The 20,394-nt window shown below is 39.3% G+C and overlaps 1 long non-coding RNA gene across 1 annotated transcript in view; it reads right to left on the reverse strand.

Moving 5' to 3' along the window:
- LOC109026154 (uncharacterized) overlaps window positions 1-20,394 on the reverse strand; it is a 101,177-nt gene that overhangs the window by 54,947 nt on the left and 25,836 nt on the right. The window lies entirely within an intron of this gene.

Consider the following 20,394-nt stretch of genomic DNA (forward strand, 5'->3'; position numbering starts at 1 on the left):
TTTCTGCAAATAACTTAGGGTAGACTATCAGATTTACTGGAGTTAAAAGGTATAAACATTTTAAGACTCACTGAATGTTGCCAAATTTCTTTTCAGAAAAGTTGCATTGATTTATTCCTACTACTTACAGTGACCATTTCATTATACCTTCACCGGGACTAGGAATTCTCATTTTATAATTATTTTCTAGCTGGATAGACAAAGAATGGTATTTCATTTTAACTGCATCTCTTTGATCGTTTGTGTATATGACTTTTTAAACATATTCATTAGCTATTTGTATTTTTCTTTTTGTGAATTCCTTCTTAATATTTTTTCTATCCATCTACTGAAATGTTCATTTTCATGATTATTTTGTCTATGTTCTTAATAAATGTCATGTAGTAATTACATATAATGTTTACTAACAATAATTTTCCAGTTTAATAACTGCCTTTTGGTTGTTTTGCTTTTTTATTAATGTATATATACACTATTTTATTTTATTTATTTATTTATTTATTATTTATTTGAGACAGTCTTGCTTTGTCACCCAGGCTGGAGCGCCATGGCATGATCTCAGCTCACTGCAACCTCTGCCTCCTGGATTCAAGTGATTCTCCTGCCTCAGCCTCCTGAGTAGCTAGGATTACAGGCATACACCACCACGCCCCGCTAATTTTTGTATTTTTAGTAGGGATGGGGTTTCACCATATTGGTCAGGCTTGTCTTGAACTCCTGACCTCGAGTGATCCGCCTACCTCAGCCTCCCAAAGTGCTGGGATTACAGGCATGAGCCACTGCGCCCGGCCTATTTTACTTATTTTTTGAGACAGGATTTTGCTTTGCCATCCAGGCTGGAATGCAGTGAAGCAATCACTGCTCACTGCTTCTGGACCTCCAGAGCCCAACTGATCTTCCCACCTCAGCCTCCCAAGTAGCTCGGACTACAGGCACACACCACCACACCAGGTTAATTTTTTTTTTTTTATAGAAATGAGGACTTATTATATTGTCCAGGATGGCCTCAAACTCCTGAACCCAAGTGATCCTCTGCCCCAGCCTCCTTAAGTGTTGGGATTACAAGTGTGAGCCACTGTGCCTGGCCTACACACTATATGAAAATCTTGTTAGAGCTATGTGTCTTTGCCTAGGGATATTTGTCTTTGCTTTTAATCTTAGACAGTCTTCCTTGATCCAAAAATTTGATCATGTATCTTAATTTTAATTTGTACTAGTTAAACATTTGTAGAGGTTATTCTTCATATATTGCGTGTGTTAGGACATAAATTTTTCTCCAACCAATTACTCCAGTTTTGGAGTTTTAACTGGACCAACAAATAACAGCCCTTCCCCCTCATGAGTTAGAAACCAATTAAGAGATAAACATATAATGTGGGTGGAATTTTTTTTTTTTTGAGACAGAGTTTTATTCTTGTTGCCCAGACTCGAGTGCAGTGGCATGGTCTCAGCTCACCACAAACTCCACCTTCCAGGTTCAAGCGATTCTCCTGCCTCAGCCTCCCAAGTAGCTGGGATTACAGGTGCCCGCCACCAAGCTCAGCTAATTTTTTTGTATTTTAAGTAGCACATTGGCCAGGCTGATCTCGAATTCCTGACCTCAGGTGATCCACCCACCTTGGCCTCCCAAAGTGCTGGGATTACAGGCATGAGCCACCACGCCCGGCCGATGTTGTTTTCTTTATTCCTGATTAAAGCTAATTAGAATATATAATTTTAGATAAGCAGCCAAAATAGTCTGCTAACATACCTTACCCTGGATTAAGCTGCCTTATTCACACAATTCCAGGCCACGCTCGACCCCTACTGAGTTCCCAAAGCGCAGGGGCAGATTAAGAGCCACTGAGCTGAGGCAGACCAGCTTGCAGCCTCTCTGCAAGCAGACAGACCCTGAAAGAGAGGAGGGGCCTGAGCCACATATTCTATTTCTTCTAAACTCATCAATCAGATATTTCCTTCTTCCTGACCCAAGAAAGAAAATGAGGATTGGGAGAGAACCCAGAAGTGTAACTGTAGTTGGAGTACATAGAAACACACATTTAGGAAAACAGTTTCTCTCCATTTCTTCCTCAACCCCATGCCCACCCCCAACCAATACCTAGCACCATTCATTGGAGAATCCTGCCCTTCCTTCCTGCTTTGTGATGCCACCTTTATCATCGTCATCATATATATCCTATGGGTTCTTTCTGGCCTATCTATTCTGTCCTGCCAAATTATTCTAGCAGGAGAGACAAACCGATAACATTATTGTTATCTTCTGTTGTGTTTTACTTTCTTGGAAAGCTAAATCCTCCCTACCACCCTTTATTTACCCTCAAAATGTATTAGTTACTATTGCCTATTTGTCCTCCAGATGCACTTTGGAATGATTTTTGTAATATTCCAAAAATAACCCTATTGTGATTTTGATTGGAGTCATATTAAACTATAAATTAATTTGGTAGGAATTGACAATCTCATAATATTCTGTTCTCCCATCCAAGAACATGTTATGGCTCTATTTATTGAAGTTTTTTTTATATCTTGTGGTAAAATCTTATTATATCTTCATACAAATCTCTCACGTTTCTTGTTAAGTTATTCCTAGGTATTTCATCTCCATGGAGATAACTATAACTAACTAGAAATAACTTAACAAGAAACATGCTATATTGAGAATGCAATATTTTTCATTATGTTTCCTCTCTGTTTATAGTATCTAGAAAATCTGGTAATTTTTCATATGTTTTTCTTTATATGTGTATATTGTCATTCTTTCGTATATTGCCATTCTTTTCACTCTTTTATTAATGCCAATACTTTCTCATACAATTCCCTTGGGTTTTCTAGACCAGAGCTTTCCTATGAGTGTGCTGCATGCAGCCCTCAGGTGTGGCGAGCATGGGGATCCTGGTGCTCTGTGAGATACTGAGTGCCCCAGTAGGAAGGAAGGTCTGGGGCAGTCACTTGTAGCTGGTCACCTGCAATCATGAACTCCTTGGAGGATCTGGCTCTGTTGCCCAGGCTGGTGTGCAGTGGCCTGATCACTGTTCACTGCAGCCTCAATCTCCTAGGCTCATTCGATCCCCTGAAGGGAACCCTAAGCAGAGTATTCCTGACTATGTGCTGTCACCATTAGCAATGAGCACAGTTCCCTACACTGATTCGCGGCACTCCCAGCTTCCTAGCCACACCTCAAACACAGCCAAAGAGGCGCTCTGCAGCCTGGACAGCTCCTTCAGTCTGGCAGCAGAGTGCGTCTCTGTGCCATGTGATCTTGGGCCTATGGAGCTGCTGGAGGACTCTGGGTTCCAGGTGCCCACCGTACTTGGATCACAGCCTAAGGTGCAATTGGTTGTGGGATTGGGGCAGATGCTTCACCAGCTGGCAGCTTGGAATCATTGTCCTGACACTGAGCACATACTGTCACTTATTTTGTGGCTGATGGATTTTTTTAGTGACACTCCTCCAAAAACGCATGCCCCTTCTTCACACGACCGCTTCCTCACTACTTTGAAGTTCATGGTGTAAAAAAAGTTCTGTTTACACATGGACACACGGGGAGAACGACACAGAATGGGGCCTACTGAAGGGTGGAGGGTGGGCAGAGGGAGAGGATCAGGAAAAATAACTAATGGGTACTAGGCTTAATACCTGGATGAAAGTAATCTGTACAACAAACCCCCATGACATAGGTTTACTTATGTAACAAACCTGCACATGTACCCCTGAACCTAAAATGAGAGTTAAAAAAAAAGAATGTAAAGGGGAAAAAAAAAGTTCTGTTTTAAAAAAAAATCTATTTTCATTATCACAACAGATTTCAATATCACATTTTTCTAGAAAAGAATAAAAGAGCTGTTACATTGTCTTGGCAACTAATGTAAATTTGATAGAAAACAATAAAATATTTTGTCAGCTACTAATATGAACGAAGTTTCTCATTCATGTTGACTACCAAGAGATAATCATTAAAAAATTGACATCGAGAAATGTTTATAGCTTTTTTAGGCATATTATCTGATATGAAAGTTTTGTCCACAGAAATAAGCCTAAGTTTCTAGGTAACCAATTTGAGAATATTTTACTTGGAAGTTTTACATAAATTTGATATTTAATATCTTCCCCCATACTTTACATTTTATTTTTATTATCATAATTATACAAAGAAAATTGCTTCTAAATCCCCTATGGTTCATTCCAGTATATCTTACAGATATTATCATTTTTTTCACATTCTATAATGTGGAAAGGTCAGGAATCACTGTTTGAGAACAGCTAGCATATTATCTGCAGATAATGATAATCTTAAATACTCTTTGATAATAATTAGACTTTTAATTTCTGCTTAAACCATTGCATCAGTGAGAACTTCTGCAAACACACACACAACAACAACAACAACAACAACAACAACAAACACCTGTGGGATTGAGCCTCTCTCCTCCTGTCTGCTGGAAGGCCATGTGCCATCAGCCATGCATTCCTCTCCCAAATCATTAACCTCTTCCTCTCTACCCCTCCTTCCCTTTAGCTTATTAACAGAATCAAATTTTCCATCTTAAAAAATCAAGGTATATTCTATCAGATTTGCATTCTCAGGCAAGTCTTACCATCAAACTTTGTCAAAAAGTTTATGCCAATTTTCTCCCTTTCCACTGCTCTTAATTACTTTTCAATTCAAGATAGCCTGACCATGCTACCAAAACAATCTCGGAGGATCATCTTCACCTTACAAAGCCCTGGGTTCTCTTTAGAGTCCTCATCATTCCTGAAACCTTTGCTGATCTCCTTCCTTCCCCTTTAAAAAACAAACTATTATTTATTCAGCATTTACTGTGAGTCAGGAATTGATGCTAAGTGCTTTATTTAGATTATCTCATTCAATCTTCATGACATTCTTATCCTTAGCCTTATTCTACCCATTTTACAGATGAGGAAAGATAAATAAAATTCTCCAAGGTTACACAATGAGTAAGGGGACAGTATTGGGCATTCAGGTGTCTTGAAAACTTTTCAATACTTATATGTCTTCTATGACATTTATTTTTTGCCTTGTTCTTGTCCTGTGTCTCTGTTGCTCATTTTCAAACTTCAGGAAATTTTCACTCATTAGTCTTCAAATATTTTTTTCTGAAGTTTACTCCTTCTACTCTCTTTCTGGGACTCTGATGGTATAAATTTAGAATTTTTGATGTTCTCGCACAAGAGAGAGAGAGTGCTTCTCCCCTTCCCACGTCTGCCAAGTCCTTTTTTTGTTGTTGTTCAGACTGGATAATTTCTACTGATCTTTTTTCAAATGTACTGATTCTTTTGTTATCTTCATTCTGCTATTCAGTCTATCTGAAAAGATTTTTATTTTGGTTATTGTATTTTTTAGTTTTAAATTTTCCATCTGGTTCTTTTTGTATTTTCTATTATTTGCTGAGACTTTTTATCTTTCCATTCATTTCAAGACAGTGCTTATTTTGTGATGCATTTATATAATATTTAAAGGCTATAATTTCAAAACTGTGTCATCTCAATGTTGGCATCTGTTGCCTATCTTTTCTCATGGAAGTTGACATTTTCCCTGGTTCTTAGTACATTGAGCAGTTTTGGATTGTGTTCTTTCCATTCTGAATGTGACATTATGAGACTCAGGGTCTTGTTTAAATCCTATGGAGAATTTTGATATTTTTGTTTTAGCAGGCAACTGACCTAGTTGGGTTCAGGCCAAAAGCCAGACCAGCTTCTGTGGGTTATAGTTTTAATGACAGTTCAGTTTACAAAGCCTTTGCAAAGCTACTTGGATCTGTCTCATGTGCACCCAATCCCATAGTTCTCTTCTCATAGTGTCTGGTATTCTATCTAGGGTCAGAAGTACACAAGTGCAGGTCAATGGTGAGCCCTGGGGTTCATAAACAACTCTATGGGATGGATTTTCTGAGCCTTTCTCTCTCCAAGATCTCCCTGATTCTCTCAAATACACCATGGCTTCCCTTTTCAGTCTGGGCATTTAGTTACCCTACTCTTCTGTGTACTTCCCAACATATGTTGTATGCATCCCCCAACCACAAAATATGCACTCAATATGAAACGGCCAATTTAAGTGCCATGTCTACACCTGGACCAAGAATAGTCAGCAAAGGGATGCCCTGAGCTGACTGGCTTGCACCAATTAGGACACTCCTCAGGGGCTCAGGATGGGTTAACCATTTGACAAAATCTAGGCTCTGTGAAGAACGGGGACATGACTGTTGGGTAGACAACGAGTAGCGTCTATGCACTACTTTTTTCCCCCTTTTCTTCCCTAAGCCACTAAATGGCATCATCACCCTCCTGATCACTCAGGCTTAAAGCTTCAGAGTTTCCTTTGCGTTTGTGCATTTCATCCACACTCACACACCTGTAAATATCCAGTCCAATGCTGAGCCTAAAGATACCTCCTGATCAAAGCCCCTCTCTTTGATCCTGTCTGTCTAGCCAATCTTTTATTTATGCCTAGTGTTCCATTATTGGAATGCTAAACTTGTGGGAGTTATTTATATCCTGCTGCTCAAGGTCATCGCGAAGGTCTGATTTTCACCAAAAAAATTTGCAACCTCCGGCATAATTGGGTTAAAGCCTGCTCTCTGGTCCTTGCCCTCAGATTCTCCCCTCTCACAGTCAGCTTCCAAAACAGAGGGCAACTGGTTATCAAACAAATGAAAGTCCTTAGCATTATAATCAAGGCTTCCCCATATCTACCCTACTTTTCCAAAAGTTGGATCTTTCAGGCCTACCCAACAACCTCTAGGAAAGAAGGGGTTACTGGAGATCAAGTTCTATAAAAACTCTTGGACAATAAGATTTGATAAGCTGTACATGTGGAGGTGCTGGGAGAGTGCATGACTAGAGAGGGCATGGAAGCTCCATGCCCCACTAAACCTTGCCCTATCCATCCCTTCACCTGGCTGTTCATCTGTATCCTTTGTCATATACTTTATAATAAAACAGTAAATATAATTAAGCATTTCCCTGGGTTCTGTGAGCTGGTCCAGCAAATTATGGAACCCAAGGATGGGGTGATGGGAACCTCAGTTTGTAGCCAGTCAGTTTGAAGTAGGGGTGGCCTGGACTTGTGTTTGGCACCTGGAGAGGGGGCAATCTTACTGGACTCAGCCCTAGACCTGTAGGATCTAACACTGTCTCTAGGTAGATAGCCTCAGAATTGAATTATAGCATACCCAGTTGGTGTCTGTTGGAGAATTGCTTGGTTTTGGCAGGGGAGTGGGGGGAATCATAAATGTGGTCACAGAAGTGTTCTGTGTTGAGTGTGAGAGGAAAAAGGAAAACAGTATGTTTTCTTTCCTCTATTGTAAAGTCTTGTAAATAATGTTGCGGTAGGCATTCTTTAACATAATCATTGTCCAAATCTCTGATTAATGCCTTAAACTGGAGCCCTAGAAGTGGAATTAGTTGATGAAAATGTATGCTAATTTTACAAAATTTTGATAAGTACTTCAAAACTGCTTTTCAAAAAGGTCGTATTAATTTAGGCTCTCCTACCCTCAAGCAGCCCTCTCACCCCCCATTATATTTTAAGACGGCAGCAAAAATATGCTGGGTTCATATCCCAGCTTTACTATCTTAGGAAAGTTATTTAACCTTGCTAACGTCCAGTTTCCTTGTCTATAATACAGGGGTAGTAATAATATCCAGCTCACAGGGTTCCTATGAGAATTAAATAAAGCAATAATGTAAAATTGTCTAGTACAGTCTCTGGCAAATAACACATATATAGTCAATAAATGTTAGCAACTGTTACCAGTAACCAGTAATATCACTCTTCCCCAAATCACTCCTGGACATGGTAATATTTGGGTGCAAAATCCCCTAAACGCAGTTGGAAAAAGTACCAAGTTTCCCTGTTTAATAAAACTGTTTAATAGCTGAAGTCACTCAACTACCCTATCCACACAAGAGATCTCAGTATTCTAAAAATAATAGCCTATTTGGTTACCACTGGAAGTAAAAAGGATCTTCAGAAAGGTGTTTTCTGCCCTCTACATATTATTTTAACAATGGCATATATTTCCTTATTATTCCAAGAGAAACAAATTTATTTAAGGGGAAACGGCTCCAACCTGGAAAATGAGTTTTTTTTTTCAGAAAAAGGTGAAGTCCACATAAATAGCTTCATTATTAATCATCATAAGCAGACCTCACAGGCATCAATCTGCCACAGTCTGGTCCTCAGCACCCCCAAAAGAGATCTATATTATAAGCCTTTAAAAAATGTCCTTGAGAAGTTTAACTAAGAAAAGCCTTTGCAATTAATTTGGAAGTCTTTCTGGAATTTTGTGTAAATTCAGTCAATTTTTTGTTTGGTTGTTCCCACAATTTTTGGTTGAGATGATCCCAAGATAAACAGAATCACTTATAGAAAGCTGTTTGTCAGATGGATGCCCTGAAACAATTGCATTAAATTGGTTTAGCTCTATTTAAATACAAAGTAGATTATTTTCTATTGCTTTATGAGCATACATTTGCTTAATCTTTTTATAAACTACATATTTATTAGGCATGGGAACATTAGTATTCAGCTTCTGGAGAGAAACCACTCAAAATTGTTCTGTGTCCATTGTCTAAAAGGATATTACTACCAGGGGAATAAATACACAGAATTTGTTCTTCTAAACTCTTCGGAGTTTTTTGACATTGGGTAAATTTGTGTCTTTAAACACTGGGGCATTTCATGATGTAAAAACAACAGGGGAAATGAAATTGTAGGATATTATTAAAGGTCCTAGCTGCTGCTTTCTTCTGGAGTTTCTTCTCTGGGAATCTACTAAATAAAAAAAGCTTCAGTCTGACACTGAAGGAAGCATTTGGGAACAGAAAACTGATTCAACAGATTTTCACCCGTCAGAAATACAAATATGCCCAGTGTTTTCCTGTCCTATTTTCCTTCTCTTTAAGTTCAGTGTCATCAAATCTGTAAATTTCCCATGCGGGTCACCAAATAAACCAAGATATGTAACAATAAACAGCTGGGCTTAGACGGTCTTCTCAGCCAACTTTTTCTGCCTGAAAAGATAGGAAACTAGTCCAGTGAGCTGGATTAGGGAAAAATTCTATCTTAGAGTTGCCAGGAACCTGAATAAGAAAAAGGTACCCTCTGCTTCATGCTGCAGTAAGGATCACAGTTTGACAAACAAAGCACAGACTAGACTTTGCCCCAAACTACCTCCTTGGTCTGTACTATGCAATCCTACATTTTATTTTCACATACGTGTTGCTTAACTCTTGCGGTAACTCAGGAAAAGCACCAGGAACAAGTGGTAAAATACAACTTCAGACCTAAGCTCTGGAAATCAAAATTTTTTGTTGTTGTTGTTTGGTTTTTGTTTTTTTGAGACGGAGTCTCACTCTGTCGCCCAGGCTGGAGTGCAGTGGCGCGATCTGGGCTCACTGCAAGCTCTGCCTGCCAGGTTCATGCCATTCTCCTGCCTCAGCCTCCCGAGTAGCTGGGACTACAGGCACCCGCCACCACGCCTGGCTAATTTTTTGTATTTTTAGTAGAGGCAGGGTTTCACCGTGTTAGCCAGGATGGTCTCGATCTCCTGACCTCGTGATCCGCCTGCCTTAGCCTCCCAAAGTGCTGGGATTACAGGTGTGAGCCACCATGCCTGCCCAATCAAAACATTGTATTTTGAATCTCCATGTGCCTAGTTCTATGCAAGGCGTGCAGGGTACACAAATGAAGAATACTTCTGTGAGTTCCTGAAAGATGCTATGGTATAAAGGGCTCTTGTTTTTGTTTCTCATGTTTCTCATTGTTTGTTACAGATTTGGAGGGAGAGGGGAAAGATGCCATCTAGCCTTCTCAACAATAAAAACTTGTTTGAAGGTCTACCTTTCTATTAAGAAAATAGCTTCAAGACTCAGACCACATGGATTCAAATCCCAGCACTGCTATTTACTAGCTATATGACTTTCAGTGACTGACTTAAGTCTCTGTTCTTTGGTTTCCTCAGCCGTAAAAATGTGGATGATAATTGCAATGCCTACACCACAGGTTGTTATTATTATTATTAGTCTATGTCCCTCACAGCCCATCTAGCACCAAGGGCAGTATATTATGTCTGAAAGGAGGATATCATCGGTTGTCATAATCACTCTGAGGGCTCTACTTTGCAACTGGAACTGTGAGCAGACCCAGAACAGGCCAAGAGTTAGAGAGGCAAAACGAAAAGTGGCTGCTAAGAGACTGAGAAATGAAACAGAGCTGGTGTCAGTCTCATAGTGCCGGGTAAAGAAACACTGGAGTTCAGAGTCCACCAAAGCAGAGGGGCCATGGTAAGCACCTCCTGCTTCTAGCAGGAACTAATAGAATTATGTCCTAAAAATAACACTACACAGACATAAATCAGCCTTCAAAAGCATTGCAACTCAGGTTCAAATCAGCTTATTTCCTGATTGGTTTAAAGTGTTCTGCTTTATTCTGACCACCTGACAGAAACTAACATCATAGAGAGCCTCTGCAGTTTTTCCTATAGAATGTCCAGAATTCAATTTAAAATTATAGGTGTACAAAGACAGGAAAAAGAGATTAAAAAATACACAATAGAAATAGGCACACAGATTATCCAGATGCTAAAATTGTCAGATACAGAATATAAAATAACACTGATTAATATGTTTAAGAAAACAGATGACAAAATGGAGAATTTCACCAGAGAATTGAAACCTAAGTGTTTTTTTAAAAAAGGTGAAAATTATGAAACTGTAAAATACAACAACTGAAATTAAAACTTCAATAAATAAATTTGACAATAGTTTAAACACAGGTGAAGAAAGTATTAGTGACCTAGAAGATTGGTTGGTAGAAAATATCCCTATGGAAGCACCCAAGTATTTTTAAAAAGAAAAAATATGTAGGCAATACCATAAAAACAGGAAAAGGTCTGACATGTAATTAGAGCTCCAGAAGGGTAGGAAAGTGAAATTGAGTTAGGAGCAATAGGTGCAACATTTGAAGAGGTAATGACAAAGAATTTTCCAAAGCTGATTTAAAGGTAGCAAGCTATAGATTCAATAAATGCTACAAATCTTAAGCAGGATAAATACAAAAAAACACACATAGAAATGACATGGACACAGGAAGGGGAATATCACACTCTGGGGACTGTTGTGGGGTGGGGGGAGGGGGGAAGGATAGCATTGGGAGATATACCTAATGCTAGATGACGAGTTAGTGGGTGCAGCGCACCAGAATGTCACATGTATACATATGTAACTAACCTGCACAATGTGCACATGTACCCTAAAACTTAAAGTATAAAAAAAAAAAAAAAAGACATGAAAAAAAAAAAAGAAATGTAATAAGTAAATTGCTAGAGGGGAAAAACAGACAAAAAGAAAATTCTAAAAGCAGTCAGATAATCATCCCAAACAAACAAATTACCTCAAAGAAGCAACAGTAAGACTGACGGCTAACTTCTTAACAGGAACAATGGAAGCCAGAAGGCATTGTGATGTCATCTTTAAAGTGATGAAAGAAAATAACTGCCAAACAAAAATATATTTCAAAAATTAAGGCAAAGTAAAAATATTTTCAGACAAACAAAAGGTGAGGGAATTTGTTGTCAGCAGGCTTGTGCTTTTAAAAAGTCTAAAGGCATTTGTTCTTGAGGCAGAAGAAACATTATCACTGATGGAAGAGCATATACAAGTGAAATGAATGAAAAACACTGTTGGGAGGCTGAAGTGGAAAAATCACTTGAGCCCAGGAATTTGAGACCAGCCTTGGCAACATAGTGAGATCCTATATCTACAAAATTTTTTTTTTAATTATCCAGGCATGATGGCACACACCTGTAGCCCCAGCTGTCATGAGGCTAAAGGTGGGAGGATAGCTTGAGCCCAGGAGTTCCAGGCTATAATGAGCTATGATCACACCATTGCACTCCAGCCTGGGCAACAGAGTGAAAAGTCTCTAAAAAGAAAAGGAAAAGAAAAAGAAAAAAAGAGATAAACACTGGAAGCTAAACATGAATAATGACTGTATAAAACAATAAAAATGGCTGTTTGGGCACTTTAAAAAGCTAGTGCCAGCAGCCTGCTTTTCAAGTCTCATGTTGACAAATTTTCGTTTCATAAAGAGAAAAAAAAATGACCTTGACTAGGAATATTCTGTTTTCTTCCACATTAGGAGCCCAAATACCATCATAGTATTACTAATACTCACCAAAGAGGGCATGTGATGGACCCTTGAGGGATTATTTAAAGCCCTAGTAGTCACTGTTTAGAGATCAATGCCATGAAAGGAAACTGGCAGCCTGCTGGGGCAATGATGCTTGTGTTACAGTGCTCTACCCTCTATCTCATCGTGTATACAGTATCTCAATAGCTCCTCCCAACAACCCCACCAGGCAGGTGTATTTCTCCCTATTTTATAGAAGTTTAGAAACATTAAGGAAATGACCAAGATCACACAGCTAGAAAGGGATGGAAACTGATTTTAGCCTGAACTGCAAAGCCCATAGTTTTTCCACTTTACAAGGCCATGGGGCAGAAAAATTCTAGCCAGTTTAATTATATTAGTACACATAATAGAGTTAAAATGGTATTCTAAATTTAAATGTGCATAGTACACATGCAGAATACTTACAAAACAGAGTGAGAAGACAAATGGGTGGGCGGGTGGGTGGATGGATGGATGGATGGATGGATGGATAGATGGATGGATAGATGGATGGATGAAAAGATGGATGGATAGATAGAGTCAGACACAAAGCCCCTGACTTGAAGGTAGAGAGTTAATCCACTTACATACTCAATGTTTGATGTTCATATGGTAAATCCTGCAAGAATGCTGCTACATAGAGGAAATTCTCTGCTCAAAAGCTGTCAGAATGGCTGCAGCAGCTGTCTTAGCAGTTAAAATACAAATAAAAACAAAACAAAAATAAATGAAGCTATAATACATTTGTATGTTAAATAATTCAAAAAGTACAGAGCATATTCAATAAAAGTCAGGTTTTCCTCCTACTTCAAAGACTCAATCTGCTTCTTTAGAGGCAATGGTCACTACTCTTAGAAGCATAGATTTATATCTATACTACACCTGTATCTATGTGTGTCTGTACATGAATATACTTTTTTCTCTGTACAAATAGAAGCATATTATACACTAGTCTGAACCTTGATTTTGCATGACTTTTCAAGTAATGAAGATTTTTCCTGTCATATATATAAATCTGCCTCAATCTTTTTGATAGTTGCATAGTAGTCCCTTGAAAAGATGAGTCATGTTTTATTTAAATGGTTTCCTGCTAATGAGACATTGGAAGCATTTCAAGTTTTTTGATACTAAAAATGATATTTTTAATGGAAATAAGTCTTTATGCATATGTGCAAATAGTTTTATAGGATAAATTACTAGAAGTAGAATTGCTGAACAAGTGTATGTGCATTTTTAATTTTGATAGCTATTGCCAAGTATCCCTCCAAATAGATTTCACTAGATTACACATTTCCACATACCCTTACACACTTTACAAACTATCAAACTTTTAGCTTTGCAAACTACAGGTTAAAAATTATATCTATTATTTTTATTTGCATTTATTCAATTATCAGTGCAGCTGAGTATTTTTCATATGTTTATAAGTAATTTGTGTATCTTTTTCTCTGAGCTGTCTGTTCATATCCTTTGCCCAGTTTTGAATTGAATTATTGGCCTTTTTCTTATTGACTTTTGCATTTACATAGTGACATTAGCTCTTGGTTTGTTACATATTCATGTAAATGTTTTTTCTGGGTTATGATTTCTCTTTAAAAGTTGTCTATAATATTCCTATAGACAACTCAAAATTCCTATAGACAACAAATCAAAATATTTGATTTTTACAGTCAAATTTATCCTTTTTTCTCTTTATAATGTCTGGGCATCAGATGATCTTAATTATTCATGAGACTACAATGCCCGGGTGTTGTATCATATTCAGATAAGTTGCTAAACTGTCTCAAGATGCAGAAAAGTTTGCAAAAGTATTCATACAATCTTTATTCTGGAGCATCAATAAGTAATAAATGACACCTTTCTGGATTTTTTTTCTTGAAGCCCGTTGTCAAGATTTTTGAAGTCTTTCGAAAACAGGATAGGTGGCTCATGGATGTTCCCTACAGACACTGTGTCATGAATATTTAGGACTCCCCTCCACCGCTATTGAGAAGTTGCCACTTAATGTTTCAAAGAGAGCAAAGAAATAGTTTTGGAAGAAACTGTATGTGTGTCTTAATCTAAAATTAATAACTATATTTCACTATCACTCACTGTAGAATGATATCTAATATTGTTGACATTCTACCACTTTACAAAATTCTTACCTGTTCACTGTATAATTGATCTGCATGACAAAACTAGCACAACAAAAGATTACCATCTCCATTTTGCTGATATGAAAATTAGGAAAGGCAGTGGCTTGCCTCAGCTTACATAGGTACCAAGTAGCAGAAAGAGGCTAGAAATTAGGTCTTTTGATCGTAAGCCCAAAGTTCCTTTAGTGCTATAGCCTTTCTGGCTCTGCTCACTTACTATTTCTCCCCCTGCTGCTCAGATATTTCAGCAAAGAAGAAAGAGCTCCACAGAACCAAGCTCCTCAGCATGTAACACTGGCGGTTGGTGTTCAACAAGGAACACAGAGCTCTGCTTCTTACCCTGACAGGCCACCTTTCAGGATTGAAGCTCAGGATTGGAGCCCAGATTGATGCCATGTGGGCACCAGCTGATTTATGCTCAAGTTGAATGACATTTATGGACAAGAGCCGCAGGAAAACTGACAGCAGAGACCTTGCTATTTTATGAAGGAAAATCGCGTTTACAGTGCTGACCTACACATGCAAATTTACGGTCTCAACTAATCACAAGCCTCTTTGGGATCTCACTTCATCTGAGGATAAGCTGCCATCCTAAATTATGGCACCAAAGATATAGTTCCAAATCTTCTGCTCAGGGCCTATGACTCTGACCTTGTCTACTTGTCAGGGAGAATAACAATGAAGACAGGCATATCGAGCTATCTACTCAAATCAGCCAGGGTTTCTCTTCCAGCACTACTGATACTTTGAATCACAAAATTATTTGTCTGGGGGGGGGCGGATGGGCGGGTGAGGGGCTATCCTGTGTACCGTAGGATGTTCAGCAGCATTTAGCAACATTCTTCTACCCACTAGATGCCAGTGGCAACCCCCTTCCTCCAATTATGACAACTCAAAATGTCTCCACATTGCCAAGTGTCCCCTGGGGAGCAAGGCCATCTCCAACTGAGAACCACAGAAATAGACCTTTAATATATTCTGTCAAGGTTTTGAAAAGACCCTTGTCTCTCAGTGATGAAAGATGCCTGATTGACTCATAGCTCAACCGAATGGGAAAGGAATAACTAACAATAAAAGCTACCTGAATTCCCAGCACTTTGGGAGGCCAAGGCAGGCAGATCACGAGGTCAGGAGATAAAGACCAACCTAGGTAACACGGTGAAACCCTGTCTCTACTAAAAATACAAAAAAAATTAGCCAGGTGTGGTGGCAGGCGCCTGTAGTCCCAGCTGCTTGGGAGGCTGAGGCAGGAGAATGGCATGAACCTGGGAGGCAAAGCTTGCAGTGAGCCAAGATTGAGCCACTGCACTCCAGCCTGGGCGACAGAGTGAGACTCCGTCTCGAAAACAAAACAAAACAAAACAAAAAAACTACCTGAATGTACCAAATAGCAATTGAAGTTTGCAAACAATGACCTTGAGTCATCTGCTTACAGAAGGTGTCTATCTGTCTTTTGGACAAAGGACTTCTGATGAAGAGGATGGAGTGGACCATATTCTTTAATCCATGACATTATTTGTCCCCATCAAATACAAATATCTAAATGTATTTATATGTTTTCATTATCACTAGTCCTCATTCTCATTCCCCTCACTCCCCAGTGGGATCTATCCTACTAATGTATTTAACATATATCCTTTTGTCTGTGTCTTTGTATAATGTGTACTATTTTGAATATATCATTCTCATTTAAGTCAATAGAGTTCCGCAATCACTTACTCACAATTCTTAAACTTACACAGCTCTGGACACCAGAAGTTTTCTCTTAAATTCTTAACAGCGAAATCTGACTGAAGCGACAAGGGGTTACTTGGGGTTCTTTAGCCACTCAATGTAACTATTCCTATGTTTTGCTGCGGAACTATTATGCTTGATTATGCGATGCCACCTCTTCCTTTTCTAAATTCCAAGCATTTTGAATTCCAAAAACAAATCTGAGCCCCCCCCCCCTTTTTTTTCTTTTTCTTTCTTTCCTTTTTCTTTTCTTTTAAGTGAGACAGGGTCTCACTCTGTTGCCCAGGTTAGAGTACAGTGACACAATCATGGCTCACTATAGCCTTGACCTCCCGGGCTCAGGTGATCCTCCCACCTCAGCCTACTTGGTAGGTGGGAGTACAGGCATGTGCCACCATGCCTGACTAATTTTTGTATTTTTTGTGGAGATGGGGTCTCCCTATGTTGCCCAGGCTGGTCTCAAACTCCTGGGTTCAAGCAATCCACTTTCCTTGGCTTCCCAAAGTGCTTGGATTACAGGCATGAGCCACTGTGCCCAGCCCCAAAGGGTTTTAATTGTCTACTTATACATTATAGAGAGAGATCTTACTCTGTTTTCCTGTTTTTACTCAGTATTATATTTTTAATACATATCCATGTTACTGCATGTACATCTAGTCTATTACTTCTAACTGCCGTAGAATACTCCATGAAGTGGATCCCTACATTCCACTCACCCACTCCCCCAGTAATGAGCAGCTACATTGCCTCCAGTTCCCCATCACTACAAACAATGACTTAATGAACATCCTCATACATGTTCCTTTGTGGACCTGTATGAGAATCTCCATGGGATATACACCCAGGGTTAACAGCTGGGTCATGGGTGTGAATATACTTAATGTGGCCAAGGAATGACAGAATACCCTTCAAAACAGCCATGTCAGCCTACTGGCATGGTGTGATATAATAGATCCTGTAGTCCCCCATTTTCCCAACACTTACCAGTATCCAGTGTTCTCAACTTGTCAGTCTAAGAGGTGTAAAGAGATATCTCATTCTTTTTTTCATTTGCATTTTCTGATATAACTGAGCTTCCAGTTATGCTCATTAGTCTTTGGGGTTTCTTCTCTTTAAATTGCTTATTCATGAGCTTTACGCATTTTTTACTAGTGTTTCTGTCTTTTTCTTGCTGACTTACAAGAGTTCCTTGTTTTTAGACATTGAAAATATTGGTTTTAGACACTGAAAAATATCTTCTCCCAATTCGTCAGCTGTCTGTTCATTTGGTTCATGCATAGAGGAAATGTGTACAACAGAAATCTTAATTTTTATGTAATCCAATTGATAAGTATTTTGCCTTATGGTTTAGAGCTTTAGAAGTTTTAAAAAAGTCCTTCCCACTTCTAAGTGACAAAGACTGTCCTCTATATTTTCTTCTACTACTGTAACAATTTTAATTTTCACATTTGGTCTTTAATTCACTTCCAAATGGATTCACCTCTGTTGTTTTAGATTGGAGTCCAGTTTTATTTTTCATCATACGTTGAACATTTTCTCTTTTTAAAAAAATTTTTTGTGGGGAGTTTTTGCTCAGGCTGGCCTTGAACTACTGACCTCAAGCAATTCTCCTGCCTTGACCTCCCAAAGTGCTGGGATTACAGGTGTGAGCCATTATGCCCAGCCCATTGAATATTTTCTACTAAATATTGCATGTTTTCCTCATTAATCAGGGAATCATCTGTATTATCTTATACTTAATACCCAAATATACAAATCTATCTATAATTTCTCTACTCTGTTTCAATGGTCCATATGCCTGATCTGTTGCAAAGATCACTACTTTAATTTCTATGGCTTTAAATTATGTCCATATGTGATAGGGTCATCCCCCTTTTCATTATTCCTTTAGCATTTTTACTTAAGGCCAGGAACAGCGGCTCATGCCTGTAATCCCAGCACTTTGGGAGGCCAAGGTGGGTGGATCACTTGAGCCCAGGAGTTTGAGACCAGCCTAGGCAACTAAACTAGACTCTGTCTCTACAAAATACAAAAATAAAAATTAGCTGGACATGATGGTGTTGCCTGTGGTCCAAGCTACTCAGGAGGCTGAAGTGGGAGGATCACTTTAGCCCAGGAGGTCAAGGCTGCAGTGAGCTGTGACTGTGCCACCACTACACTCCAGCCTGGGTGATACAGTAAAACCATGTCTCAAAAAAATTTTTTTAACTTAGTCATAGATTTTGTTATTACATCTGTATTTTAGAGTAGGTTTATTATTAAGTTTCTGAGAAAATTTATTTGTAGCTTGTATTGGAATTACATTGAGCATGTGAATTAACGAAAAGAGAGTTAAGCTTTCTATATAGAGAAAACTTCCACCCAAGGGTATAGAATTATTTAATTAAATCACACTATATTCTTGACTGAACTTTAAAATTTTTCTCCAAACACCATTCTGTAGTTATCCAAGCTCATGTAATAATCATAATAACTCTATACTGTAGGTACTTTTATTATCATCATTTAACAGATGAGGAAACTGAGCCCAGAGAGATAAATAGCTCACCTAAGAACACACAGCAAGTAAGTAGCAGAACCTGGATTAACATAGTTTAGTCCATACTCTTAGCCATTATACTGCCTCTGTATCTACAGTCAGTTACTTTATAGTTTGGCTGCTTCTATGCATGTCATCTTGTTTTTATTATATTTTCTGATGGATTGTTGCAGATACAAAGAAAATCGGCTGATTTTTTTAAAGTTGATATGTGTATTGCATGATGTTGTTAAATTCTCTTCTTAGTTCTAATAGTCTATTAATTTTTTTCTTTTTGTATATCAACTGTAAAAATTGACAGTTTTACCTTTTCTTTTCCAATGTTTAAAGCTCTCATTTCTTTTTCTTTCCTTATAGCATTGGCCGAGACCTCCACAACAATGCTACACACTGTGAAGTAGTGATTGTGAGCAAAGACTGTCGCTTACAGAAAAATCATGTATTCCTAGAAGAAGGTTTTCATCTCATCTTAGCTAGAGGACATGGAGCACATCAGGAAACTATTTCACAAAAATGTAAGTTAGAAACTGTGTCTGGTAGCCAATAATCCATTTTTAACAGTGGCCCTGTGCTCATCTAAGCAACAGAAATTACTTTTCTATAGGAGGTGGCCCTTCCAGGGGAGAAACAGCTCAGTTGTGATACACTTGTCTTCATCCTGACTTTAAGTACATTTAACTCCACACTAAACCCCTGTGGCCACAACACAGCTCTGCACCTGTTATTTGCTCTACACAAACTGCTAAACGCAATTGTTTCTGACAATGGATTACTCTGTATCCCGTGGGGGAATTCACAGACAGCAGCATTAGAAGGGGCCTTAGAGATCAACAATTTCTCATATTTTACACACACCTAAAACTCCCTACAGCCGTGCTTCATCAGCTTCGAGAAGATGAGCCACCCAGAAGGCAGCTCCAGTTATTAGGTCCTGGGGCCTGGGTGTAGTCAGGCCCTTTGGAAGCTCCAAGTCAGAGATCAAACACATCCTCCCCACTACCCACGCCTAGGGTGACTAATGCCTGTGGGAAAAACAACTGAACTAAAAAGTCCCACAGGAACCTCAAACCCAGCACATCCAAAACGGAACTTCTCACCATCTCCTCCAAACTCAATCCTCTTATACAGTAATCCCTGTAAAGCTAGAACAATCTCCATTCCCCATTCTCAGGGCCTTCCTTTCCCGCTCACCTGAGGAGCTACCAAGTCTTGGCCCACAGGCCCTCTGAGAGTCCCTCCTGCCCACCCTGTGTTCTCCATACTGAATAAGGACTTGGCCACACCTTGTCAACTCTTCCCTCTGCTCTACTCCTGACCCCTGGATCCATCCTTCATGCTGTGGCTGAAGGGATCCCCCCATCATGCAAATTCTGCCGCATCTCCCGCCTAAAACCCAGGAAAACTCCCCACTACTCTCAGCACAGAAAGTACACTCCTTAGTATGGCATCCCCTGCCCTCATGGCACGGCCCCATCCAGCTCTCCAGCCTCACACCCTGCAAGGACACCTAGACCCCCACCTCCCTCAACCCTTCATGACTGCGCTTCTGATCCCTGTTTCCCCCGGCTAGACCCTGCGTGCCCTCCCGCTGGAAGCGGTCTAATGCCTGCTTGTTTTTAACACTCAGGTTGGGGCCCCTGCCTGCTCCCGGGAGCCTTTGCTGACTCCTGGACCCCGTTGCTCCGGCTGAGCGTGGGCTCTTTCTCTAGGTCTTTCCTCCCAGGGCTCTGTGTATTCATCCCATCGTTAAACTGGATTCTCTACAAGAGTAATAATTGCAGAGTCAGCCA

This window comes from Gorilla gorilla, chromosome 2, assembly GCF_029281585.2.
Source record: "Gorilla gorilla gorilla isolate KB3781 chromosome 2, NHGRI_mGorGor1-v2.1_pri, whole genome shotgun sequence".
Classification (NCBI taxonomy): domain Eukaryota; kingdom Metazoa; phylum Chordata; class Mammalia; order Primates; family Hominidae; genus Gorilla; species Gorilla gorilla.